The 25,649-nt window shown below is 44.0% G+C and overlaps 1 protein-coding gene across 5 annotated transcripts in view; it reads right to left on the reverse strand.

Moving 5' to 3' along the window:
* The window catches only part of KIAA0922 (KIAA0922 ortholog), a 76,893-nt gene extending 54,074 nt beyond the window's left edge, over positions 1–22,819 (reverse strand). For all 5 annotated transcript variants that reach the window (XR_001412330.1, XM_014944413.1, XM_014944423.1 and 2 more), the window contains exons 1-2: positions 22,806–22,819; positions 19,393–19,436 (exon numbers count right to left, since the gene is read on the reverse strand). The gene's annotated coding sequence lies outside the window, so the exon portion shown is untranslated. The remainder of the gene's footprint in view (positions 1–19,392; positions 19,437–22,805) is intronic.
* Positions 22,820–25,649: the final 2,830 nt, after the last annotated feature.

Consider the following 25,649-nt stretch of genomic DNA (forward strand, 5'->3'; position numbering starts at 1 on the left):
AGGCATCTTAGACACACAGTCCACTTGAGGGGGAGGGGAAGAGGCAGAAATTTTTAAAAATCAGAAGGTACATAAACCCCTAGAAACCCCCAAGCACAGACCTGGGGGAACAATATATGGGTTATCAGCAAATGTGCCATTCAAACGAGGCACCCATGTGGCCTAAACTGAACCTGCAACTACTTGTGGACACAAAAAAAAAAGGAGTCTTGTTTCAGCTAGGCTGAGAAATATTGAAGTTATTTGTTTTGGATGAGTGTATGTGGTCCACTAGTTCAAAATGCACACCAAACATATTTTCCTCTGAAGCATCTCTACCACTGCCAGCAAATCCCAAGCATCGTGGCAAGCAGAACATCAACCTTAGTTTTCCTTTTGGCTTTGTATATTTCAACAATTGCCTGTTCATTTTGTGATGTTTCATAAGGTGATCATGAAGTATCTAAGAGGATGATAACTGCTCTGAAATAAAACCTTTAATTTGCCTTTTTTCTAAGTTTCTTTACAATTTAACTTTTTTTTATAAATCAGCAATCTTTCGTGAAACTGTTAAAATCACAGAAACGATCAAGTTCACTTTTTTTTTTTTTTTGAGTTCTTCCCCAAAAAAAGTTAAAAGAATCACTTGCCTAATACAACAAACACTTCTAGCTTCTCCAGGAGGCTTGGCATTCTTGACGTTTTATCTTGAATTACCGGCTCCTGGACTTCTGGGGTTATGAGAAAATACTGCATTCATGTCTTTTTAAAGAATGTTTCTAGCCTATGAATATGTGAAATAAAAACACAAATCCCAAAAAGCACACAAAGCAGCTCATGCTGGTTTTTTTCCCTCTTCAAACCCCAAAGCTTTTTAGCCAAATTCACTTTTTTGGAGTAATTTGCTTACCTTGTAGCTGCCAAACCCTCAAAAAAAATAAAAACAAACAAACAGAAAACCCCAAAATCCCCTCCATAACCTTTTAAAATGCCTGCATAACCCAGGTATGTTCTTCAAAAACTGGCACTAAAATCACAAATAGTTTCTGAAATGTTAACTTTTGCCTATCCTACTTAATTGACAAGCATTAAGAAAGGCTGTCAAACCTGAAAGCACCCTGGCCTCCTTTATACATGTAAATAAATGGCTGCTTTCGGAAGAGTGCTGCTCAACTCTCACGGCTCAAAATCACTTCAAGGAGAGTTATGAGACTCCACACCTGTGAAAATCATGCTGTTTATCCAAGCTCCTGCCCAGAGTCTCTAAACTGAAAATGAAACGTTTTCAAGCAGAGATGTGCTGCTCACAGACTTTTTCGGACACTTTGAAAACATAAGCCCTAGAAAAAGAGCGCATGGAGAAGCACCTAGAGAAAAGGCTTCCACAGTGTCAACACACTGCCTTCTTTGCCTAAAAGAAAAGCACTAACTGCAAGCCTTGTGCTGAAATACCGTGAAATTTAAATGACTGTTCCCTACCCACAGTTTTCAAAGCATGTTACTGAAAGCAGTCAAATTCACAGCAAGGCCCTGTGAAAGAGGTAGGATAAAAGAACTGTAAGAAAGAGAGAAGACAGACCCCATACCCACCTGCCTCGTACCTAAGGAGAGCATGCTTATTTTTACTTACTAGGTAGTAAAGTATTTAATTCTGTCCTTGCAACGGCAAAACCATGGCAAAAGATTTTAGTGGGGAGAGATGTTTTTAAGCAGAGTCTTTTACTGTCCTAACTTAATTAGGAATCTAACAAAGGATGAGACAGATTCAAGAAGAAACAAATATCGATTCTAGCACACCTGCCTCAAGTAAATTAATTCCCTTAAAAACAATAATGAACTTCTTTTCTGTTCCTATAGAAACAGAATAGAAGGAAGAGACCCAAGTGAAAAGAGACCTCACCTTTTTCATGCATCAACCGCAATTCTGTTTTTACTGGTTAAAAGAAAAGACTGTTTCCTCAAGCACACCATTTTACTCCAAAAAATAAAAAAAATCTCCCTAGGCTGAAGAGTAAAAGGACCAATTTCTGTCCACTCAGCAGCGACCCTCCTGCAAGCATTCCCCCATCCCACGGCGGGGCAAGGCAGCGTTCCTGGGGCTCGGGGGACCCAGCTCCCGCCTGGAGGGACGGGAAGCACAGAGGGGCCGCCAAGCTCACGGCAATAGGAAGTTACATTCTTGTCAAATATCATTGCACCCAACCATTTCCTTTTTCTATTTACAGCTGCAGCCAAAAACTTCCATCTTGACAGAAACCATTTTAAGTCAGAACAGTTCAGCAAAATGCATGAAGGAGCTCTGTGGTGGCTGATAAGCTTGACCTGCTTAATAATTAAGGGTGATAATCTTCCTACAGCAATTAAGAGTGATAATCTTCCTAGAGGAGCTGCCTTTTGCTGTTTCTGCATTAATCCAAGCCTTTTAGTTTCTTTTTATAATGAAAGAGCACAGGCCTGTAGGACAGCTAAGGCACAGATCTGTATGGTAGATCTTAGGCCCGTAAGAAACCTTTAAATTGAAACTGCTAAGTACTAAAAATTCCCCTTCTGTTTTTCCCTTGAAACAAAAGAAAGAATATTACCTAAAAAGGAAACTCAGTAAATACAAGAAAACTCTAGATTAGGGCTTAAAAAAAGACAAACAACCATAAACCCCATAATTTCTGCTTTTAATTTATTCCCTTTGGTGTGAACAATGCTCCTGATACCACCTGCCCTGAAAAGAAGCCATAGAAAAGTCAGTAAATTCACGTCTCCTAAAGCTGCAAAATCCAAGTTTGACACAATAGCAGAAAACATCAGCCTGGATTTTGCACTTCTTCTCTTTCGTAAATTTCAGTCCAAATATTTAAAACCAACATATAATCTTCAAGCATTAACCTTTAAGCACAGTAATTTACCTGCAAACATCCAATACCATTCCTTGTTTAAGCCAACATATGAAGACAGACAACCAAAATGGGTTCAGCATGGAAAATCACACAAATTGTCTACACATTATTTAACCAGATAGCTCAAATGCTACGACTGTGGAAAAGCAAATGCTACAATATACAGGTTGGATGCATTAGCCAGCAAATTAATTTACAAACTGCTAAGACACTGGGGAAGTCCCTCTCAAAAACTTAAATATGCACCTCTTTCAAAATCCTTTTATCAAATGTTTGCTTGAGTAACACATCAAGACGAGCTTTCTCAGTGCTATGTTTCAGTTTCATAAGGAGAAAAGCTATAGCTGCTATTGATTGCCAGACTTATTAAAAACTTAATTCTCTTCTCTAACAGATGAAACTTCATACAAGACTTTCTGAAGCATTTGCAAACTATCCAGAATTTAAACTGCATACACTAGCTTTCTAAGAATACATACTTTTTCACGTCATTGAACAGCATTTTCACAAGCCGTACTATATGAGTGCAAAAATACAATGCAAAAAAGGAATAATAATAGAAGGAACAAGGATACACTTTTCTTGAAGGTACTTTAAGCATGGTGCAGCACGGTGAAGCTGTGGTTGCACAGTCATCCTGTGTAGAGCAGGGGAACAGTAACACGGCTGCTCTCCCACACCCCAGGGACCACTTACCAAATCTTGAGGAGGAAAAGGTAAGTCACTAACCAAATAGCATCACGAAAAAAGTAGCTTTGGCCCAAAATCACCATCTCTAGAAGCATGACTCTTTTGCTTTTGTTTTCCACCCCTCCCAGTTGGGGTGGATTATATTCTCCTTAGTGTCCCTTGAAAGGTTTTAGTGTCACTTGACAAAGCTTTTTGTCCTGGTGCAGTAACTCACTGGATCTACACCATTTCACAGATGTGATACGTACTATTCTTTATTGGACAAGACATATATTTTGTCCAGAAAAACACAGAACTTTTTTCTTATGAAGAACCTTTTAAAATTACAACAGCAATAAAAAAAGTATGAAGATTAATTATTGTTCATACATATTTTATAAACTGATTGCACTGTGAATATTCATCTTCATCTATACACTTCAATAGTCCAGTCATATATATACCCACTCTTAAAGTAAAAGCTTTTCTTTTCCAACTCTCCATACAAAACTCCAATTACACTTCCAAGTACATCCCCTCCTCTGGGCAGAAAAAGACCTGGGGAATCCTCCACAGTATCAGATCATTTCCACTTTCTCACCTAAAGCCAGTGAACCCCTTTGGTGGCAGGACACCATGCAGACAGCCTGACAAATTCCCCCGGCTGCCCCTGTTGAAAAGAGCAGCTTGCTGCGGCTCGCCTGTCTTGTGTCACTCAGCACTCGGGGTCACGGTATGCAAAATGAAAAGACAGCTCCATGATTTAGTGCTATTAATAAAAAGGAACCACTCTCACCATGCATTTGTGACCTAAGTCCTACCCTGTATTTATACCTCGTCAGATTACGTTGTTAAAGAAAACATAGATATGAAAAAATTCATACCAGAAAATTCTAACTGGCAACAATTCAATAATTTTGGCATTACCAGCATTAGTAGTTCCAACGCTTATTGCAGAAATTACCAGGTCCTTGCAAAACATCTGGGATCTGTTGAAGCCAATGCACAGCATGCGCTCTGAGCCAATTCTTCTGACGTACAAAATGCTGCAACCTTCTGCTATTAAACAAAGCAGAACCATATGAAACACACTCTGTTTCACAGGTTTATTAAGAAAACGTGTACCACCAAAAAAACCTCAGGTATGTTACGACTGGCACGTTAATCTCTAGAGCTCTGATTTCCAGCAAGGGGCACTTTAAGCCAATGAGTTAACATTTGCTTCCTTCAGCAGGACAGCTGGTGGGGAAGGAAGAGGAGAAAAATGAGCTGAAAAAAACCAGCAGGAAGTCAGCTTTTGATTATTTTGTATCAGTTTAAAAAAAGTACTTGCAATCAAGTACTACATTAAGGCTCCGCCTCCCCTAGACTCTTGCATTTCCTCCTTTATTTCAAAGCTAAGAAGCTGCTCAGAGTTCAGTAACTTGAAATTTTCACCCGTGAAATTAAGGGTGAAGAATCAGTAACACTATTTTTAGTTTCCTAACAAGCCTCAAACCAGAGGTGTGCTTCCACTGCAAGAAATGACGCATTTTGCTTCTGCAAGCTCCACACATCAACGTGTTTGATAGGGGAGTTTCTCAAGCCCCTTCCACAGGCCAAAAACCTCTCTGCTGCCCAAAGGCGTATTTAAGCAAGCGTGACCGTACATCTTCTGCCACTCCTCCTCTGCAAGACAACAAGCAAATAAATGTCCCGGTCCTGCATGGGACCTGTGCAAGCCCCCATTGAAGCCGCCACGGCTTCTCATGGGCAGAGGGGCAGCTGTGGCGGGCCCAGGAGCAGGACAGGTGTGGAGAACCTTGTCCCTTCTGATGGGTAAATTCCTCAGTATGGATACGTTAGACCGAAGTGCATGAAAGGGAGCTTGGTAAGTGCATTCAACCTCTGAACAGGCTTTGTCGTGTCACTCCACAGCAGCATTTTCAACTATGAAAGGAGCAACCAGGCTTTGTAAGGCAGATCTTCCAATTGTTTCCAAATGGTGACTTTTGGCAGGAGTATGGCAAAAAGACAGAGGGAATAAGGAAGCGTGAGGTGCTGCCCCAAACCACAGCGAGCAGTTCGTAACAACACATGGACTCGCAGCTACCACAAGACCGCGTTTTCAACACCTCATCTTACCTTTCCACAGCCTGTAACGTTTCTGCAGATAGAGGGAAAATAAAAAAAGTGTTCAAACCAAGTGTCATTGTCCCCAATCTGGTGCCCGTACCCAGCAGAACCTAACCTCCAAGCCAGACCCTGCGACAAAGCCATGACACACATGGGGCAGCTTGCAGCTCTCTAAGTCCCAAATGAGCTTCCTCAGTTTGGGAACAAAAGCAAAGGTCTTCATCATCAAACCTGGAAGCATACGCTCTGTTACAGCTGCGCACTGCCTTCCCCTCCCTGCACAGCAAGCATTTCAGTAATTATTCCAAGAACAAACCATCCACGAAAACACAGCCCACCACTTCCATGACCAGAAAGCATCAGCAATCATATTTATGTACAAAGAGGGGAAAAAAACCCAAACAATTCCAAGCAAAACTGAAAGGATGGGGACCCGGGCAGGGGGGGTGTGTGTTTGTTTTAAAGCGACTACCCGCATCTGCGGGATCAGCCACATTATCCCAGCCACACTGGGAACGCTCACAAAGGCCAGAAATGCCCCCTTTTCAAAAGGGCAGTTTAAATGCTGCAGAAACTGGGTCAGCAACAGGCCACAGAAATACCTAAGCAGGCAGCAGGCACCTCCTGGGTTGAAGGCAGCAGGCTTGCGGCAAAGGACTCGAATAAAAGACAGAACACACCAAGACAGAAATCAGACAATAGCTATTGAAGAAAGGCAGTTAATAGCAACAAAGCACGTAAAGCACGGGTCAAGGAGTGGGTCAAGTACAGGCCCTTCAACTCCCTAGCCTCCTCCAGTTGCCAGGAATCAAGATTTAGACACAAACCAGCGATGCACATGGCGCACAGCACCAGCACAAAGACCAAGCAGGCACGTTAAGCCCACAAAACGACAAGGGACCGCAAAACTCATTCTACAATATTACATGGCTGCTCGCTTCCCAGGGGCAGCACGGCGCTCCTTCTTGTTCCAGTCTCATTTAAAAAAAGCCCAGGAGTTAGATGGCTTATGCTTATATATGGTTAGCATGTTCATCATCTCTGTGTTTGGGTTTTTACTGTTTGTGCATTTATCGACATGCTCATTGCAAAGACCTTAACTGTAAAACACCAACCTATAACTTCAGTCGATAGGCCGATTCAGCACAAAAAAAAATATATATATGTAGGCAAAACGTAAGAGGTGACCTAGAATGTCACCAGTGAGGTGACAGAGCGGGCTGCTCTGTACCCTGTGTAATAGCTGACACTAAAGGAGCAGGCTGCAGGGCTGTTGCACGCTGCCGCCAGCCGGAGTGGGGAGACTTGATTCTGCTTCGCATGGACCCTTAAAAATCATTTTACATAAACAGAGGTGGCGGTTACACAGAGCGCAAGCTGTTATGAATCAGTCACTCCCTCCTTTCTCTCATTTCACTTCCCTTTTGCTATTGTGTATCTTTCCTTTCATGGTTACATTGCAATCAGGTGTTGTCCCTTATCAGTTTTGCCTATCACTTGAAACGAGCACGCTTTCATTTTCCCCTGCCTACCAGTATCTTTGTTCACTTTGCATTTTTTCCAGGGGCACCTTTTTTTTTTTCCCCTCTCCCCACAATCTTTCCTCATTTTTTCTCATAATCTTTCCTCATTTTTTCTCATCATCATACCTGACCCCCTCACCCCACCCTGGCAATTACACCCCATCCTTGCCCCACTGCCAAATTCTAGCCCAGAGAAGGTCCGGCATGGCATCCGAGCAGTTCCCAGCACGGCCTCAGGCACCACGTCTCAGCAGCATCACCCGCAACCAGCCAGGCAACCAGGCGTGGATGGTGGCCTCCTGTTTCAGCCGGGTTTTGCCCTCACCACCACACTGCTGCCAGCATCAGAAGGTGGCAGCGGGCTGAGGAGGAGCCTCCTGTGTGCCCAAGCAGACAGGATGCGCACACCAAGCGGCTCTCCCAGGCTCACATCACCCACCGAGAAAGGTCTGGTGGTTGCAGGGGTGGCCTTTTGCTTCTGCAGCAGAAAGTCCTGCGGTACCCGAGGTGCAGGCTGTCAGCCACAGCCCCAACGCAGACCCAGGCCGGGCGTCTCAAGCCTCTGAACTTGTACGGAAACCTGTGCAGAGAGGGCAGGCCAGGCTCGCTGCACCTGGGGCTGGGGGTCTGGGAGATGTTACTGCAACTTCACCTGCCTCCTTGCCCTCTGCAGTGAGGGGAAGCTGCAGGCAACAGGGGAGCTCGGGGGGCACATAATCACTCCCTCTTACTGGGCTCTGAAATTCGGAAACCTGTCATTCCCCTCTTTGAAGGGCTGGGAAGAATGGGCTCCTCCCAAGGGCAATTCAAAGCAGCTGAATTAAACTCCTTGCCCATCCCTCTGCAGAAGGAGCCAGAGGTGATGAACCTTTCAACACCTAAGCCGCTGTCCCAAAATCACTCCTCCAGCACCACCCAGGTGCCTGGGAAGGAAGCTTCCCTAAAGACAAGACCACATCTCAGATGCTTCTAATAATCCTTGCTAGACTGTTCTACTTTTCAAGTAGAGAGCGAACAACTTCACGCAGTAGTTTCTGCATTAACTCCTGCAAAGGCAACCAGATCTCAGGATGACATCTAGTACCTACAACTCTGACATCTCATGCAATGTACATCTCATACTATAAGCAGTGCCTGAGTAGCAGCAGTTACAAAAGTGTAATTACTTTAAACTTTGAAATTAGAGCAGTCATTTTCTACCAAACTTAAACAACTTTTTTTTTTAAACGAACCACTGCAATTTACCCTCAAGGAAAACTACCGTATCATCAGACAATTCAGTAAAATTCAACCAGTTTTTCTTTTTATCCTACAACTCCCAGCATTCAGCTCTGTTGTGCAATGACAACTGCTAACACTACAATGTACGTGAAGGTGGTGTTGAGAGATATTAGTTGTTTAGCTTAAATAAGTAGGTTTTAATTAGAATAAATTACTTAGGGTTATAACATCATGTGATTTATACTGTTTGCCTAGCTGTACTTAGCACGAGTGGCTAGATTTGCTGAAGCCTTTAGGTCGCAACTGGGTTAATTTTCTCAGTAATTTTCCTAGCAGTTGATACAGTGCTGTGTTTAGTCTTCTAGTACAAGGAAAATGTTGATAACACACTGATGTTTTCGGTAGTGTTTTTCCCTAAGCCTGGGAACTTTTCAGTTCCCCGCGTTCTGCCAGCGAGTGCAGGTGCACCAGAAGCATAAACCAGAAGATAAGAAGGCTACAACCCTCAGCAGAGACTGAAGATCAAAAAGTCAACGGCCTGCCTGCCTGGGCACAGAGAAAGAACCCAAGAAGATGAGGACCTCAGACCAAAAATCACCATTGGACTAACAGACGTGTGAATAGTGCGTGAGTGGTGGGTGTATAGATGGCAAGGGTGTAGTTGCCCAGGGATTTCTTTGTTTGATGTCCCTCTCTGGCAGCCCACAGCTAGCCGACCCTGCTGCTGTACTTTATTTTTATGAAATCCAATGGCTGAGACTCCACTGCTGCAAACCTAGGGTTGAGCCTGAAGGAGGGAACATACCCAAGAGTGCGTGTGTTTGAGGTGTCAGAATGGGCCATGTCCCTAAGGTCCCCCGCTGCAAAGGGACCCTGATCCGGGCAACGAAAGAGTGGGGTGGTGGTATGTGTGCAACTCCTTGAACGGCGTGTGAACGCTCAGGCAGTGGCTTCTCCTGTAACAGATGGGTTTCAAAGGGAGTGAAATGTACCCACAGACCCCACCTGTTTATAAAACACCCAGCCTGTAACAGATGAATAATTAACAGTTCTTACATATGCCCACCAAGAAAAGCCTTGAGAGCACGGCGCACTTTGCTCTGGCGCTCTGACACAGAGCAGCCAGGAGGTCCCAGAGCCCCATAAAACAGCACACGTGCATTTTCAATTGCTTGTGGAAACGGCACCTCTCATCCGAGCACACTACAGCGATGGAGTTAAAAGGCTGCACAACATACAGGAACCTCAAGACCTTGGAAACCATACAAAGGATCCTCCTCACAAATAATAAAAAAACAAGCATGCATCTGTTTTTTCTCTCTCCAGTGCTAAACACATCACACTGAGGCTGCTGGCTCAGAGTCAAGGAAGTCTCCAAAGTCCCTTTTTGTTCCAAGGGTATTCCCAACGGCAACACAATATGCTGCTCCGACAAACGTGGACCGCTGTCCTAAATACCAGGAGATGTCATTCAAGCACATACACATGTATTTGTGTGGCCCAGTTTCGGTTGGATACATGACTGCTGAACCCACATCTGTTCTCACTGATAAGAAAAATACCTACAGCTGAAGAACTGCAAAGAGGTGCCTGATCCTACCAAACCCATGGAGGAACTCTTCGGAAGTCCTCAGAGGGGAAAAAGCACCACCAGGAAGTAGAATGCCAGGTGGCCTTTTTTTTTGGCCTAATTTTGATAATTGAAACAACCCATCATCTGAAAAAACAATTTTTAGGCTTAAATAAAATTAAAATAGTGAATTGTCTTCTGCATTCCTTATGTTTCCTTAAGGAGCATGCTTTTGCAAACAAACATTTTAACAAAACCTGTTCTTGCTCAGAAAGCCCAACTTCTAACTGAAACACAACAGAGCCATGAACCAGAGACAGCACAGCCCATGCTTTCAAGAGCACTGAACATGATACACCATCTTCACTTTCTCCTTTTTACTTCCAAGTCCTTACAGCTTCTTGATGTGCCTTCACGAAATTTTGAAGTAGAAGTTAGCTTTTATTGGGCAGTAACAAAAAGCATTATTCTGCACTTCAAATTTCTTAATTTTTACATTTGTGGAGCTCTGGTATGCAGGTGGGCGAGATGATAACCACTGACTACAGCTCACTAGGTACTGCAACGGTATCTCAAAGCAGACAAGAGGCTATGAGATGACAAGAACTTCACCAAAAACAAGAGAGCTACTTCTCATTGAAAAATATTTTCCCTTTCCTCATAATTCTGAGAAAAAAAAAAAAAAAATTACTGTGATTGTGTTTGGTTGAGGAATTCCTGTGTTTAGAATTCATATATAGTCCATTTGTTCTACGTAAAGCAATGTATGCTTTGCACACACACAAAATATCCTCACTTTTCCTTGTCTAATTGTATTTTCATCGCACTTTCTGAAAGTTACCAATACACACACAAAAAAAACCCCCAGCTTTATTTGTACACCACTGGTTGCAGGAGGGTGGCAGGAGGATAAGGTGACTATTAACACAGCCAGCTTTGCCCTCTATCTTCCTTATCTCAGGTGGCAGCCTGGATGTAACATAGAATGGTGGACCCCTGAGAGGACAAGCAGACACCTAAATTATTCATACTGACCACGTGTTTCTCCTAGGCGATTAGCTTATTTGATTAAAGCAAACTCTTCTATAAATACAAAGCAAATATTTGCAGTGAGTACTTAGAGCTCTGCAAAAGAGTTAATACAGAGTGTCATCACAAGCAAGTATAATATTTGATATACTTTTCCTCTCCCTGAAGTGGACAGGACCATTTTGTCCTGATGAAGAGGGGGGTTGGTTATTCTGCACTAACCACCACAAAGAAAATGACTATTCCCAAAACAGCTACCAAAGAAAGCGGATTAAAAAAAAAATAAATAAAATGTTTAAGACAATGTAACTAAGACTTTAAAACTTAGACTTGAATTTATAACCAAGACTGAACTGAAAGTGGTACAGATGAGCTCTTTGCTTTGTTTTCCTACCCATGTTTTCACTTATGTTACTATGGCAAACGCCAAAATTACTAAAAAACTACTTGCCTGAGAGTCATGTACTCAGAGCTGCTGCCAGGGCGGGAGCAGTTTCCCAGAGCAAAGTTTCCTAGTCAAATAAAAATACGTGAGGCATTATAAGCTAGGTTTGTGTTACCTTTGAGTCTCTAGGGAGATGAGAGGCAGGTAACAGCGTTGCCTATAACACTTTATTACACCGCATCAGATAGAGTTAAGGTAGCTTTAGACTCAGCTTATAAAAATCAAGACAGTGTGCTGAGATTGATGATTCAGAAGTGGACTGTCTGCAAATTCCTGAAAGTGAGCGAGCTGTTGTTTTGATTTTTTCTATTTTGCCAACCTGCAACAGCAGTAAAACTATTCCTCTAAACGCTTATAGGGTATCAATTTTCAGATTGCTGACACTGGTCTATTATTCCAGATGTCTATCCTTCAACTGCATAATGGTAAAATTAAAATTACTGCAAATTAAGCCCTCTTAAGGACAACTAAGCAGCTATTAAGGAAATAAAAATAATTTACTAATAATAAATGTATAGATATAAAGCTAATCTTTTGTGGCCCACTGCCCACAAATCAGAAGGATTAGCCTTGAGATTAACACACATCTGAAATTCATTAGTAGTGCATTAAAATGTAAAAGTAGGAGTATAAGAAGAGTGTTCCTATTCTGAATTACTTATAGAAGCAGCACGTACAGGCTAAGGGGACACTCAATTTACAATGATTAGGACAAGAACAAACATGCCACAGCAGCTGTTTGCTTTTCTTTTTCTTTTTTTTTTTTCCCTCCCCTCTTCTCTAAACATACAAAATGTGTCCTAACATCCCCTTTTTCAAAACAAGGCAGGTTAAGTTTAACAAGAGAAATGCCATGTGCCAGAGCAGGCGTGCAGGGCTCTCTCAGCATGCAGCTGCTTGCCATTAAGAGCTGGCCCTCCCCATGCGTTTGCTGAATGACTGACTGGACCAACAGCCTGGGCCACCACCAGGTCTGTGCTGCTCCTGCATCACTTTACAGCCACCACTGAAAAACACACAGAGCAAGAAAACACCATATGCCCTTGTCCCACCTGCTCACGACTCTGTCCTAACTCTAAAGACTCTGCATTCTGGGTGGACTCTGTCCCAAAGAACAGGCTACCGGGGTTTACCAAGAGCCTGAAAGAAATTAAAACGGTGCACTAATGATGTATGTGTGTATGCACCTGCCTTCAACTCTCCACAGAGCAGCAGGCTGTGTGATTCATCACACCACCCACCCCAAACCCATCAGCTGCTGCCAAGGATGTCCATCACACCCATGTAAATACTTCACCCTCCTCCTACCCACCAGCCACTGATTCGGTAAGGCATCGCTCCCAACATACGGCAAGATGCTCTCCCTCTCAGTCCCTTCTGGGGACTAACCTACTCATCACTCAGAGCAGCAGATCTGGCTGTGCTCCTCCCCAGCCCCCCCTGCGCTGCAGTAGATACGACAGCAAGGAGTCAGCCTTGGCACAAGTACCACCACATGACCTCCCACCCCAACAGCCAGCCAACTGGCAGGTGAAAGAAAGGGGACAGAAGAAGAGAGGGGACCACAGAAGGAGCAGGAAGGTGCCACGAGGTCCAGACTGGAGCTGCAGCAAGAGAAAGGGCAGCCTCCCTGGGAGGAGCACAGCAGAGATGCTGTCCTGCAGGTGAGACATGCTGCCAGACCCAGCTCTGGTGCCGGGTCCCATCCAGCAGAGTGACAGAAAGAGACCAGAAGCACATTTTCAGCCAACACTGCCATGGAGAGCAACAGGGAAATTGATCAGAGAATGATCGCAGGTAAACTGTTACCCTGGCAAAAACAAAACAAAGTGCTTCTGATCCAGAGGAGTTTTCCCAAGAGGACTCCCCAAGAGGGCTGCACAAGGCAGGGGAGAGCACCCGGGCAATGGAGAGGGCAGGAGAGCCTCCTCTTGCAGTACAGAACATACAACTCTTTCAGGCTTGGCCCAGACAGACACTAAAAAGAAAGCAGACAGACCGTAAGGAGGTGCACAAGGGATCTGTGAACAGAAGCTGAGGAGGTGGGAAAAGAAAGTGAAGAAGAAATTGACAGAAGAAAGATACAGGATGCCAAAACGTAAAGCCCAGTTTATTTGTCCATTTAGAACAGGTCATTACAGGTGAGAAAGTTTACCCCAGTAGCAACATATGCACAAATGCAGTTTCTTCCCATACACTAATCCCTGCACAAACAACAACCTCGCAGCCCCAACTGGGAGGAGACTGTCACTGCCTGCTATTTTTACCTGGATAGAAACTGGGGTAAAGACAGCCTGTGTGGCTTTTCAAGACAGAATGAGCCATACGAGAGCACAAGCGTGAGTTCTCCATCATCACACCGAGGTCTGTCTTCATTTCTCAAAGTCAAACTGTCACCCATAGATGAGAAAGTCCGTTTTAGGTCAGTGTAGAAGCCAAACAGTCACAGAACCAACCATGGGCATCGTCCAGCCCAAAGAGGGCTGACAACAGCGAGGGCAACACACACACCCCCCACAGCTGGCCCAGGCCATTTCTCATTTCAGAAATGGTTGAAACCGACTTAGAAATAAACAAAAAGTGGACAGTTGACTCATTTGCTCCCGCACAGCACTGCAATGTCCCAGGAAAAGAAACAAAACAAAACAGGTTTTTTACTCCCTGTATCAGCAGCCAAGCAACGGGATTTTGCAAAAGGACCAGTATTTTGGTAGCGGCAACACAAACGAGGGCACAGCTGGCCCTACCAGCTTGTAATGCAAAGTTCAGCAAGGCAAAGTTCATCAATCAATGAATTACAACACATAAAAGAGGGATAAAAGATTAAAGTGGCAAGAGCTCAGCCTGCCAGCCTTGCTGTGCCTGGCAGATGTGTAAGGAAAGAGTAACATTAACGTTTCCTTCCAAAACAATCTACTTCATCCACAAGAGATCCCCCAACTTGGTTGACCTCCTAGCAATTTTCTTTGGTAAGCTTTTTTCACTCTAGCTTCACATTATCCTTTGTGTTCCCTGGGGTTTTGCCTTAGGGATTTTCCCCCAAGCCTAACAGGTAAGTGCGTGCATCTCATTTCCACTCCTTTACTTCTAAGGATTATATCAAGTAAATCTCATTTCTTTAGGCATCTGGGAAAGCCTAAAATGAGCAGTCCCTTGGTGATGTGGTGAAATTGCAAATAAGATATAATAGCAGCGACTTATCAATTAGAAACAAAAGTTAACCAATATTGAAGCGGGTTTTGGTTGTAACCCACCCAGTGAAAACACCCATTCTGTGCATACCATAGAAATGTGTTACTTTATGCAAATGCATTAATGGAAACTAAAATGCTCTTTTTCCCCCCCAAGAAAAAGAAATGCCGCTTTTTTCTTTTTTAATATACACATGGATTTCTTTTTTGTAAAAAAAAATTTAAAACCTATAAAAAATTTAATAAAAGCAACTTTCACTACTACAAGTTGGGACCAAGCATATATCCTAGGAAAACTCTTCATGCAATTTTTCAAATAGTTTCAGGGAGGGTAAATTTAATGACAATCTAATGATAATTAGCAGTACTCAATACAGGCTTAAGTTGAAAACATTGTTTTAGGATGGTTCCTTTCACACATTTTAAGCACTCAACATACTCAAAACTACTTTTCAGCTTTTCCGTTTGAAACACTTCTCAATGGAAACTCCGCTTGAATTTAGAAAAGATGCTTAAAAAGTAAACACAGCATAAAACAACATGGGGTTTTTTTTTTATACGTGGACATTTCTTCTGGCACAAAACCAATTTTTATCTTTTCAGTAAGAAAAAGCAGAAGGGGGAAAAAAAAAAAAAAATCAGGCTGATCCTAACCTATCTTTACAATCTTTCATTTTCTGGCTTAGCCACCACCCAAGCCAGTTACCTGGAACAGGGCTTACCACCAGTCCCATGCTATTACTTCCCTTTCAAAAATCATGGCACTGGCACTAAGACCACAGGTTTTTTCGAAGGATGAGTCACTCATAAGCTTTTGGTCCATCCAGAGCACCAGACTCATCTGTGCCTCTTGACTGGAGATGAGATGAAGCTGTGGCCAGTGAAAAATTGCCGCGTATGACCTCGCAAGATGAAGCAAGCTCACTTTCCCCAGCCACTCGGGATTTTTCCTGAAGCAAATGTTGTAATTACATCGCTTAAGTATCCACTAAACCCCCAAGTAATTTTGCAGTTGGTTCACCGTAACTGCTTTGCTTCCTCTCAGGCAACTAGTAAGCTACTCCCTTGCTACCCTTACCTTCCCATTTCCCTCCCATGTCTGGAGCACTACTTCACAGGCACAGCAAAAGTCTCCAGATGGGGAGCAGACCCACCTGGCCATCAGGAGAGGTCAAAGTGCCCACTGTCACTCCCAGGGCTGCCCTATCACCCCAGCAGGAGCCCCCTGGGAGCCGATACCATCTTCTGCCCCGAGCAGCTCCAGCCCATGGGGTCAAACCCTCTCCCAGGGATCAAAGACAAAGGTTCAACAGAAACGCTTGACTGAGCCAAGAGCACCACACTTAAAAGTTTCCTAGCAGTTGATATCTATCTACTGAAAGCAAAATCTGCCCTAACTGTCAAAGGTGGAAAACATCCTCTTAACTTGCTGAATATGTACCATACTCTTAGTATTGTATGGCCTTCCTTTATCATGGACTATTAGTACACACCACATGTTAAGATTATTTGCTCCACATCTTTTATTGAGTACAGCAGTTTATTCTGGTGCAAATGTTCTTTAACCTGTTACCTGGGGAACTGGATTTTCAAAGGCCTTTCTTAAGAAGTCTTCAAAACCAAGGATTAAGAATGTCATATATGTCAAAATTTACATTTTCTTTTGGTAGTCCAACGTTTACTTCCTTGAAATGCAAAGCTAAAAATTTTGGCAGCATCATTTGTGCATACCACCTAACAGTACCATCCCTTTATCTGTGCCAGACTTCTGCATTTGACTCATTCCGCTGCATCAGGAAAAGCGCAAGAAAAAAGCAAGCACCTAAATCTTCAAAATTCGCTACTGCCAGCTGTGGTAAGCGCACAGGCACCAGTGTGAAGAAAAAAAACCTAACAAGTAAAACCCCCAAACTTTCTCTTAACACCTGTCATTGACTTTCTCCTAAGAAAACTTGTTCTGGAAGGCATCTTTTTACTGCTGACTTTCAAAAGTAAGAAACAGCTTTTAAGGAAACACGAAGCTTTTTTAATAGGCTAGTCCAAATACACGTGGCTTCAATTCTGTCAAAGACTGTGGCCTGAAGCAGTACATCCAGCAACTCATGTATTTACTGTCCAGCCTTTCTTATTTCAGAATCTGAACAAGAGAAACACAAAACAGCGGAAAGCAACCTGGCGTAGCTTCCAAGCAATCAGAAAGGCAGGAAGAGCAAGCTGGAAATTAAGGAGTTGCTAATTAACTCAGGGCGGCTGCAAACCCACAGACCTCTAAATCAACCATTTCTCGTTCACCTCTGGAATAACTCTTTCTTTTGACAATGTCTTTTTTACCTCCATGCAAACTTCTCTATTTGTTAAATCTAAATCTAAGGCAGAAATAACAAGATTACCTCCATCCCCCTTGTACACTTGCCACAAAAACAACAGCTAACCAAGAAGCCCACCCCAAATGGAAGATCCTGCGATGCACATGCACAGGAAGTCCGTTAACAGACTGATAATACTTCACTCTTTTTTTGTTTTTGTTGTTTTAAAAAAAGTATGTTAGCAAGCTCCCAAGAGAGCCCATTAACCTAGAATTAAAATCCAAATAAAGCAACGTTTTTGGGAAGAGACTTTCTCCTTTATGCCCCAAGATGCTAAACGCTCTCTACTTTCTTCAGCTCTGGAAAAAATTTTGAATTTGAATCCCATAACTTCTGTTCACACTGCTACTTGAAGGTGCTTTGCTTTTGGTGTTCTAGGAGCTCCACATCAAATTTCAGTAGCTTTAGCTGATTTCCCTAGGGCACGCTGGCAGACAATGAGATGCTGAAGGCTCTCAGGTTTTGCTGCTACAGGAAAAGGAAATCCCCATGATTTCACCGTATAGTAATATAAGCCAAGGGAATGAAAGTTTATCTGGAAAGAAACTAATAAATTCCAGTCTTTCTAATGTACCTTTGATAGGTCTTCTTCATAAAGCCTACATTATAACATTCCTTCAGTATACAGAGCACACACACACATCAGTGTTTATATACAGCAGCAAACCAAAAAGGTTTAAAAGATGCACACAAATCAGTGTCTGTTTAGGCAAGTTTCCTGTAGCATTTCAGTATGACAATAGAAGGATGTTTCCATCCATGCAAGCAAACCTTATAAACTTTACTTCCAGAAAACAAGTTCATTTTTGGAAATGAGTAATTACTAGAAAAATCTTTTAAGCACCTGAATGACAAAAAAGTCAAACCACTTTTTCCTTTTTCCTGAGTCTCAAGAACTATTTATCTTTCAATATTTTTATTATTGTCATAGTAGCCAGTTACTCCATCCACCTCCAGAGCAAAAGAGGCAGGTGGAGATTTTTTTGCCCCTCCCCTACACTACATCTCTCTGCCTCCTAACAAAAATCTCAGAAACCACCTTAAGCACAGCATTTGAGACTGCTGTCTTGTGACTGCCTCTCAATATAAGACAGCATGCTTAGGCACGCAGCAGAAATCTTGCATGAAAAACACAGTAGTCACCAGCTGAAAATCAGAAAGTTCTGTATTTGTGCAAGGAAAACACCAGCTTTCAATAGTTCACTCCTCTTTTGCAAGGGAAGGAGAAAAAAAAAATAAAATAATCCCCTATGCCAGTAGGAGCTGGGGGACGTAGGTAAGCACAAACCCTGAGCACCAGCTGTCAGAGGCAGCAATAATTCTCCCATCCTGTTTCCATACCATCTTTGTCACTCCCAGGGAGCCCTGTGATGCTGGGTTTGGACAAGGCGGCTCCCGATGGGGCAGCAAGAGGCAGGGAAAGCTGTGCAAAGCGTTGCGGCGCAGAACAGACCCACCATAACCATCCCCTTCCCACCCACACCTTTACCCCTTCTGCCAGCTCCGGCCAGGCTTGTGTTTTATCACACTTATTCGCTCTCAAACCCAAGCTATGGGCAAAGACAGGAGATAAATGAGAAAAGCATTTCTGGCTAGCTGCGGTCGTAGGAGCACGATGGTGTTACACGTGTTTATTTTAAGTCTTGTGATCTTTCTGGCTGGCATGGCACCGAGAGCTGTACCCACATTAACACATACCAAAGGAAGGAAGTGTTTCACTGGTAGATGTCCAAGCATTTTAATCTGGACACGCAGAGGAAACAAAACGTGTATTTTAAAAATAATCTGCGATGCTATTTACCCAACCCTTCAAAACATAGGAGGCCTGATTATTAACAGAAACAGCAAAGTTGAGGCTACGGTTCTTAAGGGCTTTATTATTCATTTGATTTCAAGAAATGAGGCAGCATATCCGTTGTTTTACAGCAATACATTAAGAAGTCTTTGGCTTTAAATCGTCTTTACTTCCCTTCCCCTCCAGGTACCAGTTAACACTTCAAGACTACTTACATTTGCAAATTTTGGAACTGAAAATTGTCCTCTTGTTTAAAGAAATGAATTACAAAATATACAATAAAGCAGAATCAATAAACACAGATTTTTTGTGTAAAAGCAATGAAAAGCAAATGCAGATTAGAGATAAAATAAGGAGAAGGTGATGCAAGAGACTATTTCAGTCTTGCATACGCTGCACACTATTTTCTAGTTTTGCTAACAAGTTAATATTGACGCTAGTTGAGAAAATAGTAAGCGGCAAGTAATGAAAACCTATTTAATATGCAGCAGAAAAAAAAAATCATTTTTAGTAGTCTGCCCAATTACACTGCACTATTTCCTAAAGCAAAAACCAAAACGAGCTTCAGTACTTTTGCTTTCATTTGAGCTTTACTTACCTTTGCTCTTGTGGATGCTCTTCTACATCCTCCTTCGAATCAGCCTGATAAACACAGAAAATACTATGTCAGGATCTCAGAATTGCAACAGGGTGCACTGCACATATGTACCATTTTTAACTGCTACAAAAATGGACTCTCACATGACTTGCTTGCCAAATGAACTATAAATCTATAATTCCTTCCGCAACTCCCTCACAATTCAAGCAAGGTGGATGCTGGCCATCCTATTTGAGGTTTCAGTTCATTTTGCCAAGATAAATGGTGACTTAACATGGCTATTCCATTATTTTTTTTCCAAACATTGATGGGACAAACTAATTTTCCATTTATAGAAACGTATCTATACAAAATTCTGCTCACGCACACAATTTCCATCTAAAACCATCAACTGTCCTCAGACTACAGGAAGACTACTTCCTGCATCTTCAAATTACCTGCCCCATGTCGGTAAATTTCATTAGCCAGTACCCGTGGAAATAGGATGCAGAATGCCCTGAAATTCACATCACGTGGTAACCCCAGAAGCAAAGGCAAGGGACCACATTCCAACGGAGGCGGCAAGATCCCAAGCCCAGATCTTACCAACGATCAGCAACACGTACAGAAATCGCAGGGAGCAGAAGTTTAAAACCCAACAGCTTAGCTCAATTGCTGGACTAAGGTAATTTTGGAGACATGCAGCGAACAAACTCTGCCAGCTTGCAACTAACCACTTTGAGCTGTCTACAGAAATGAACTCAAGCGCTGGTTCAGTGAGCTCCCTGCAGGAAATCCATTTAAAACAAGCAGGTAGCTGCTCTGAACCGGCTGAGATCTCCAGGAGAGCTTTAGGTACAACTCAAAATGGAGCGTGCTACATCCACCCAGCCCGCGCTGATGAAACCAAGGACAACTTTAGGGAGATTAACATTCTTCAGAAAGAGGTCACAGTTACCCTGCCAAGCACAGCTGGTAAGTTTTCCCAGCTACTGCAGAAGCAGGTGACGACGGTTCCACAAGACCTGAGCTACAGACCTTAGCAATGAAAAAGTAAAAAAAACACCAAAAAACAACTTTTGAAATTAAAAGAATGCACCCTCTACCACCCCTCCTACACATTTCCCATGTAAGTGCATCACGGAACAGGCCCCAAGGTACTGGCTTTGACTCTAACTCCTATTTTCACTGCATACTGGAACAAAAGATCACCTGCACGAACACTGAACATCTTTCTACAGGCTTCAGATGCTTAAGCAGACCAGGCAACCCTACTCGTCTACTAAGCAGGACAGAGAGCAGGATTTTGGAAGACCTGAGCTGAAGGGAAAAAAACTACAACCACATTAAGGCAGCAAATATGGCTAATGTTATTATTAATAATTAACATTATTATGCCTCAAATAATGAAGTTATGGCTAACCTTATTACAGATCTTGCCAAAAGCTACCAGATGCATCTAGACATCAATCTCTGACCACAAGCAGCTCATCCAACAGAAGCAGCACAGCCTTCACCGTAGCTAAACCAAACCCGTAACAGGACTGACAGGGATGTACAAGTTAATTTGAGGACACGATGATCTTTCTATACGCCTGCCCTTAAAGGGAGGTTGGAGACACCGTGATAATCATCCAGGATCTGCAGCACATCATGTGGTTCTTCAGCACAAACCTAACCAGAGGTTCTAGCACCTGGCCATCTCCTCTAATGAGCTAAGCTTTGCTGTTAGACACTACCAGTAAGGCACAACACAAACCCATCCCCTGTTTTCCAGCTTCTGCAAGCTTCTTTTGCACTTCCAGGCTCTCAGTATGACACCAAGCAGAATTAGAGGACTCCTCATCCACCTTCTCCAGAAACAGCTTCTCTGCCACACAGCAGGCTAGCAAGACATCCTCATTTTAAATGGATTAACTGCCCATTTAAATGGCTTAACCAGGCATCAGAAACCTAGGATGGTGTCATTATGCAGTGCTCACCCTTAACACTAGTTGACTTTTCCTCTTTACTTTTTGTTAAGCTATGATGAAGAAAACCTTGCCGGTTTATGGTGCTGCCACAATATAAAATCTGAATTGTGAAAGGAAAAAAAAAATTAAAAAGTCTGAGCATGCACATAGAGCCGCATATCCAGCTTTCTCCTACCTTCTCTCCTCTGTACACCACAGGCTACGTGTATACTTGCACTGAGAATTAAAAAAAATAAAACACAAAAAAACCCCACCAAAGACACCAAAAACAGTCGCAAAACACCCAAACCAAAAAAGCCTTTTCAAACTACCATACTGCCAGACAAGCACTGCAGAGGGATGGAGGAAGGGCAGGCACAACTCCTGAAGCCAAAATGCAGGTCCCAGCAGCCTATTCACAACAGGAAAGAAAAATCCCCTTCCTCCAAACCTCATCCTGAACTATGGGCAGGTGCTTATCTTGTGCTAGAAAGCCCCTGAAAGTGCCCCTCTCATGTCACACAAGTCACAAGAGCCTGGGCTGACAGCTCCTGCATAATCTGTATGGCCAACCAGCCCTAAGTCCTATCAGCACCATCCAGAAGCTCAGCTGGGAGGCTGGAGGAGCCTTTGAACAGCCCAAAGAGGAACACGATTCCCACCCCAAGTCTGTCTCGAGCTTTCACACAAATTGTGTGCCTTGAGACAAACCCTGCTTTGAAGTAGGTGACTCCGTACATTCAATTTGTGCATAGCTGATGGGATGCGCCCCTGTTAATGACATGCTGCAGTGCTGCATATCTCCGATACATATGCAAGATCAAGGTCTTCATCAGCTTTCGAAACCAGCAGAACAATTAACCTTATTAGCCCCTGAGCTGCACTGAAGAACAGGAACTGAAGACGAGTCACTACTACACAAGAAAAAAATAAAATAATCTCTCAGAACCGAGCAGAACCTTGAAAGTGAAAACCCAAGCAGCTGCTCTGTATTTGCCCAGTGTCTGTGACCAACTATGACACAGCAAATCTCATGGCATTTCCCTCTTTCTCCAAATTCAAGCACCTAAAACATTACCACGCTAATCTGAAAGCAGCAGTCACTGTAATCTCCTAAATACCTGCAAGCAAATTGAAACGTACACAATGCACTCCTCTGATGAAACATCTCGCCCATCTCCTACATGCACCCATCACATCAGACAGACATGGCACTGGCACCAAAAAAAAGAAAAGAGGCTGGTATGTGTTGCCTTTGATCACTTACTGTAATTTTCAGTCGTGATAACAAGACCTAGAACTTAACCTTGGTTGCTTCATTTTAAAGTAGTTCCTCCTGTGAAACTGAAGGGGCCGAAGGGAAAGCACCGACTGCCCAGCTCTGCACGTCCCCAGCCCGCCTGCCCCTGCCTTCAGATGCTCACAAGAACCACCAAAGCAGTTCAGGACTGACAGAAACACACAGCCATGATTCTCCAATACCTCTCTTAAGTGGTGTCCACCGCAAACAACAAGTAGCATTTGTGCTTCTCCTTTCATACGCTCGAGGCCCTGGAGACAGCAGGCCTGATACTCTTACTCTGCTTTTCCTCGGGCTCTTTCCTCTCCTCTTCAGCAAAAAAAAAAAAAAATATAACTGTCCCCCTTTCAGCTTTGCACTGAAGAGCTCCGACATGGCTGTTTTATATTTGGAGCTTTTTCAGCCTCTAATGGTGAAGGGCTTGGGTGTCAAGCCCTACACAAAGGAGCTTTTCTCCCAAGCGTTTTAGTTAAGTAAGTATTAACAAGTTACAAACAAACAAGCAAAACCACAAGATTATAAGGAGTCTGAATAAAACCCACAACTGCTCTAATCAAGCCTCTTGCACTTGAGATTTTTCCATGTCAAAATTCCACTGGTTTTCCATGCATCTCCCAGCCGTTGAGGTAGGCAAGACTTCACACTCCTCCACATCCAGGACAAACGATGGGAAGAAAAACAAAACCAAAAATCCAGCCACCCACCCCAGGGACGTTTTCCTATAAAAGGGAAGGCGAGGAGGAGGAGGAGAGCAAGGCGGATGCCCTGTGGTTACCCCAGACTTCACACCACCTTCACTGAGAAAGAGGAACCGGGCGCGAGGGAATATGGATCCCACATCCGACAGGGAAACCCAGCTCATCTCAAAGCACAAAAAAAAAAAAAAAAAAAAAAAAAAAAGGGGGAACCCCCAGAAAGAAATATTAAAACACTGGAGGAAGCTGCAGACCGGTGGAAGACTGTCAGCAGGCGAGACACAGCCAGCTCCTCCTCACTCAGCTCTGGCACACCAGCCCATGCACACCCTCACCGCCTGCAATGATGCTCCGGGCACCCGCGGGGCTCGGCTGCAGAGGAAGAGCAGGAGGTGTAGCCATCCCCAAACGCCTCTGCGGGCTTCAGAGGAAGCCGAAATCAAAAGATGACAAGCACGGGGAAGAATTTAAAAAAAAAAAAAAAAAAAGAAAGAAAGAAGAAAAAAAAAAAAAGGAAAGAAAAAGCACGGATACATGTAGGAGGGAAGCTGGGAGGGGGCACAGGAGAAGCACAAACAATGAAAGGGAAGCAGGAGGAAACAGAAGGTAGAACGACCGACCAGGGTGGAGGCGCGGGGGCCCTGGGCGGCTGCGCTCCAGCATGCAAATTCATGCAGTTCACGTAGACAAAGCGATGCTGTGAGAGGCCTAGAAAGCAACTACAAATATTAAAGTGCTTTTGTTTTCCCCTCCCCTGCCTCTTAACGTGATGCCTTTATTCGGTGCGTGCTCCTCGAACAAAAGCACGCCCAGGCAACCTGGCGGCTGAACGGGCAACCAACCTGTCCAACTTTCATCCTCAATTTCTGCAGGCAGCAAGGAATGCTCAAAACTGCTGTCACAGGCAGCTGATGATGCATGGAAAATAAGATAATAGTGCAAAGCCATGACAGAAAGGGAAAATCATCCATCAGACAGCATTGGTAACCCGCCAGAAACAGGCAAAAGGGCTGGGCAGACAGGGCAGGCTAATCCATGTCCCTGCTCTGAGCCTGCGATGGGCAGGCGGGAGGGAGGTACACACACAGCTCCTTCCCTGGACTTTTCAATTCTCCATGCAAAGTCCTCCCTCTCCTGTGCTGCACTCCTCCAAAAGGGAACGGGAAGAACCAGACCGAGGAACCAGGACACTGCCCGTTCCCAAAGTCTTCCCCATCTTTAAACACGTGAACGAAGCCACCCTTGGATATTCCCTATCAAACAATGCTGATTACCCATGCAAAAGCAAGGAAGTTCTTCCTCTTACTAGACCCTCACCATCACCACTGCTGTGGGCAACAACCTCTGTGAAGGTTTAAGTGAGAAAGTCTGTTCTTGGAAGGAAGAGAATACTGACAACCTCCTCATAGTGGTAAATCAGAACATTTTTTTTAGTGGATAACAGATTCGGACAGGCAATTAGCCTCCTGCAAGTTTAAGCATCCCTCTAACAAAGAAAGGGCAGCCAGATCTTAACAGATGAAGCGGTCTTCCAAATCTCCTGAGCTGATGCCAGAATCCCCACCAATGTACCTCTCCAACCTAGGATGGTCACCCAGCAGGTCAACAATGACAAACTACCTCCAGGACCTCAAAGACACCACAGGGATCACAGAAGGGTGGGTAACTCTCAACTCCTCAGGTGCTCAGAGAAGAGCCATGACCAGCCATCGCAGAGCAGTGCCACCGCTCCATGGAAGCAGTGCTGGAAGGGTGCCTGGCCACATCTGCAGGGACAGAGGAAGGTCTCCTTTCCTCCTCCCTCCAACAACTGGGAAAGGTGGCTTCAAACTCTGCCACAGGCCCCAAGGTGTGCTGGGTAAAGCCCAAACCCGCAAGGGAACAGAAGTTTGGGTGTCAGGGTTGGGCCTGGAACCAAGCTTTTGGTCTTAAGATCTGTTTGAGGAAACCAGGCCCTTCTGCTTCAGCTCAAGCAGTCGCCAAGGCGTCAGATGCTGCTGCGGTCCCCAGGCTCAGAGGGGAAGGCCATGCAAAGCAGCCACCGCAACACTGATGCTCAGAGACTGGTTCGTCTGGCTCTTAATGTCCGCCTTTGACTTCAGCGAGCCTATCGCAAATTTCACTTCTTGCTCTGTCACAACTGAAACCAGAAGACCTGTTTTTCTTTCCTGCACACCTAACGCAGCCCCTACGGAAACGACGGAGGAGCAGCAGCCTCAGCTTCGCCCTTCACTGCTGCACGGGGTCAGCGGGACGCGGCGCTCAGCCACGCCAAGCCGACGGGCCACTCGTGCCTGGCCTTCCTTCAGCCACCCTACAGCTTACTTTAAT

The sequence above is a fragment of the Calidris pugnax genome, unplaced genomic scaffold, assembly GCF_001431845.1.
Source record: "Calidris pugnax isolate Ruff unplaced genomic scaffold, ASM143184v1 scaffold15, whole genome shotgun sequence".
NCBI classification, from domain to species: domain Eukaryota; kingdom Metazoa; phylum Chordata; class Aves; order Charadriiformes; family Scolopacidae; genus Calidris; species Calidris pugnax.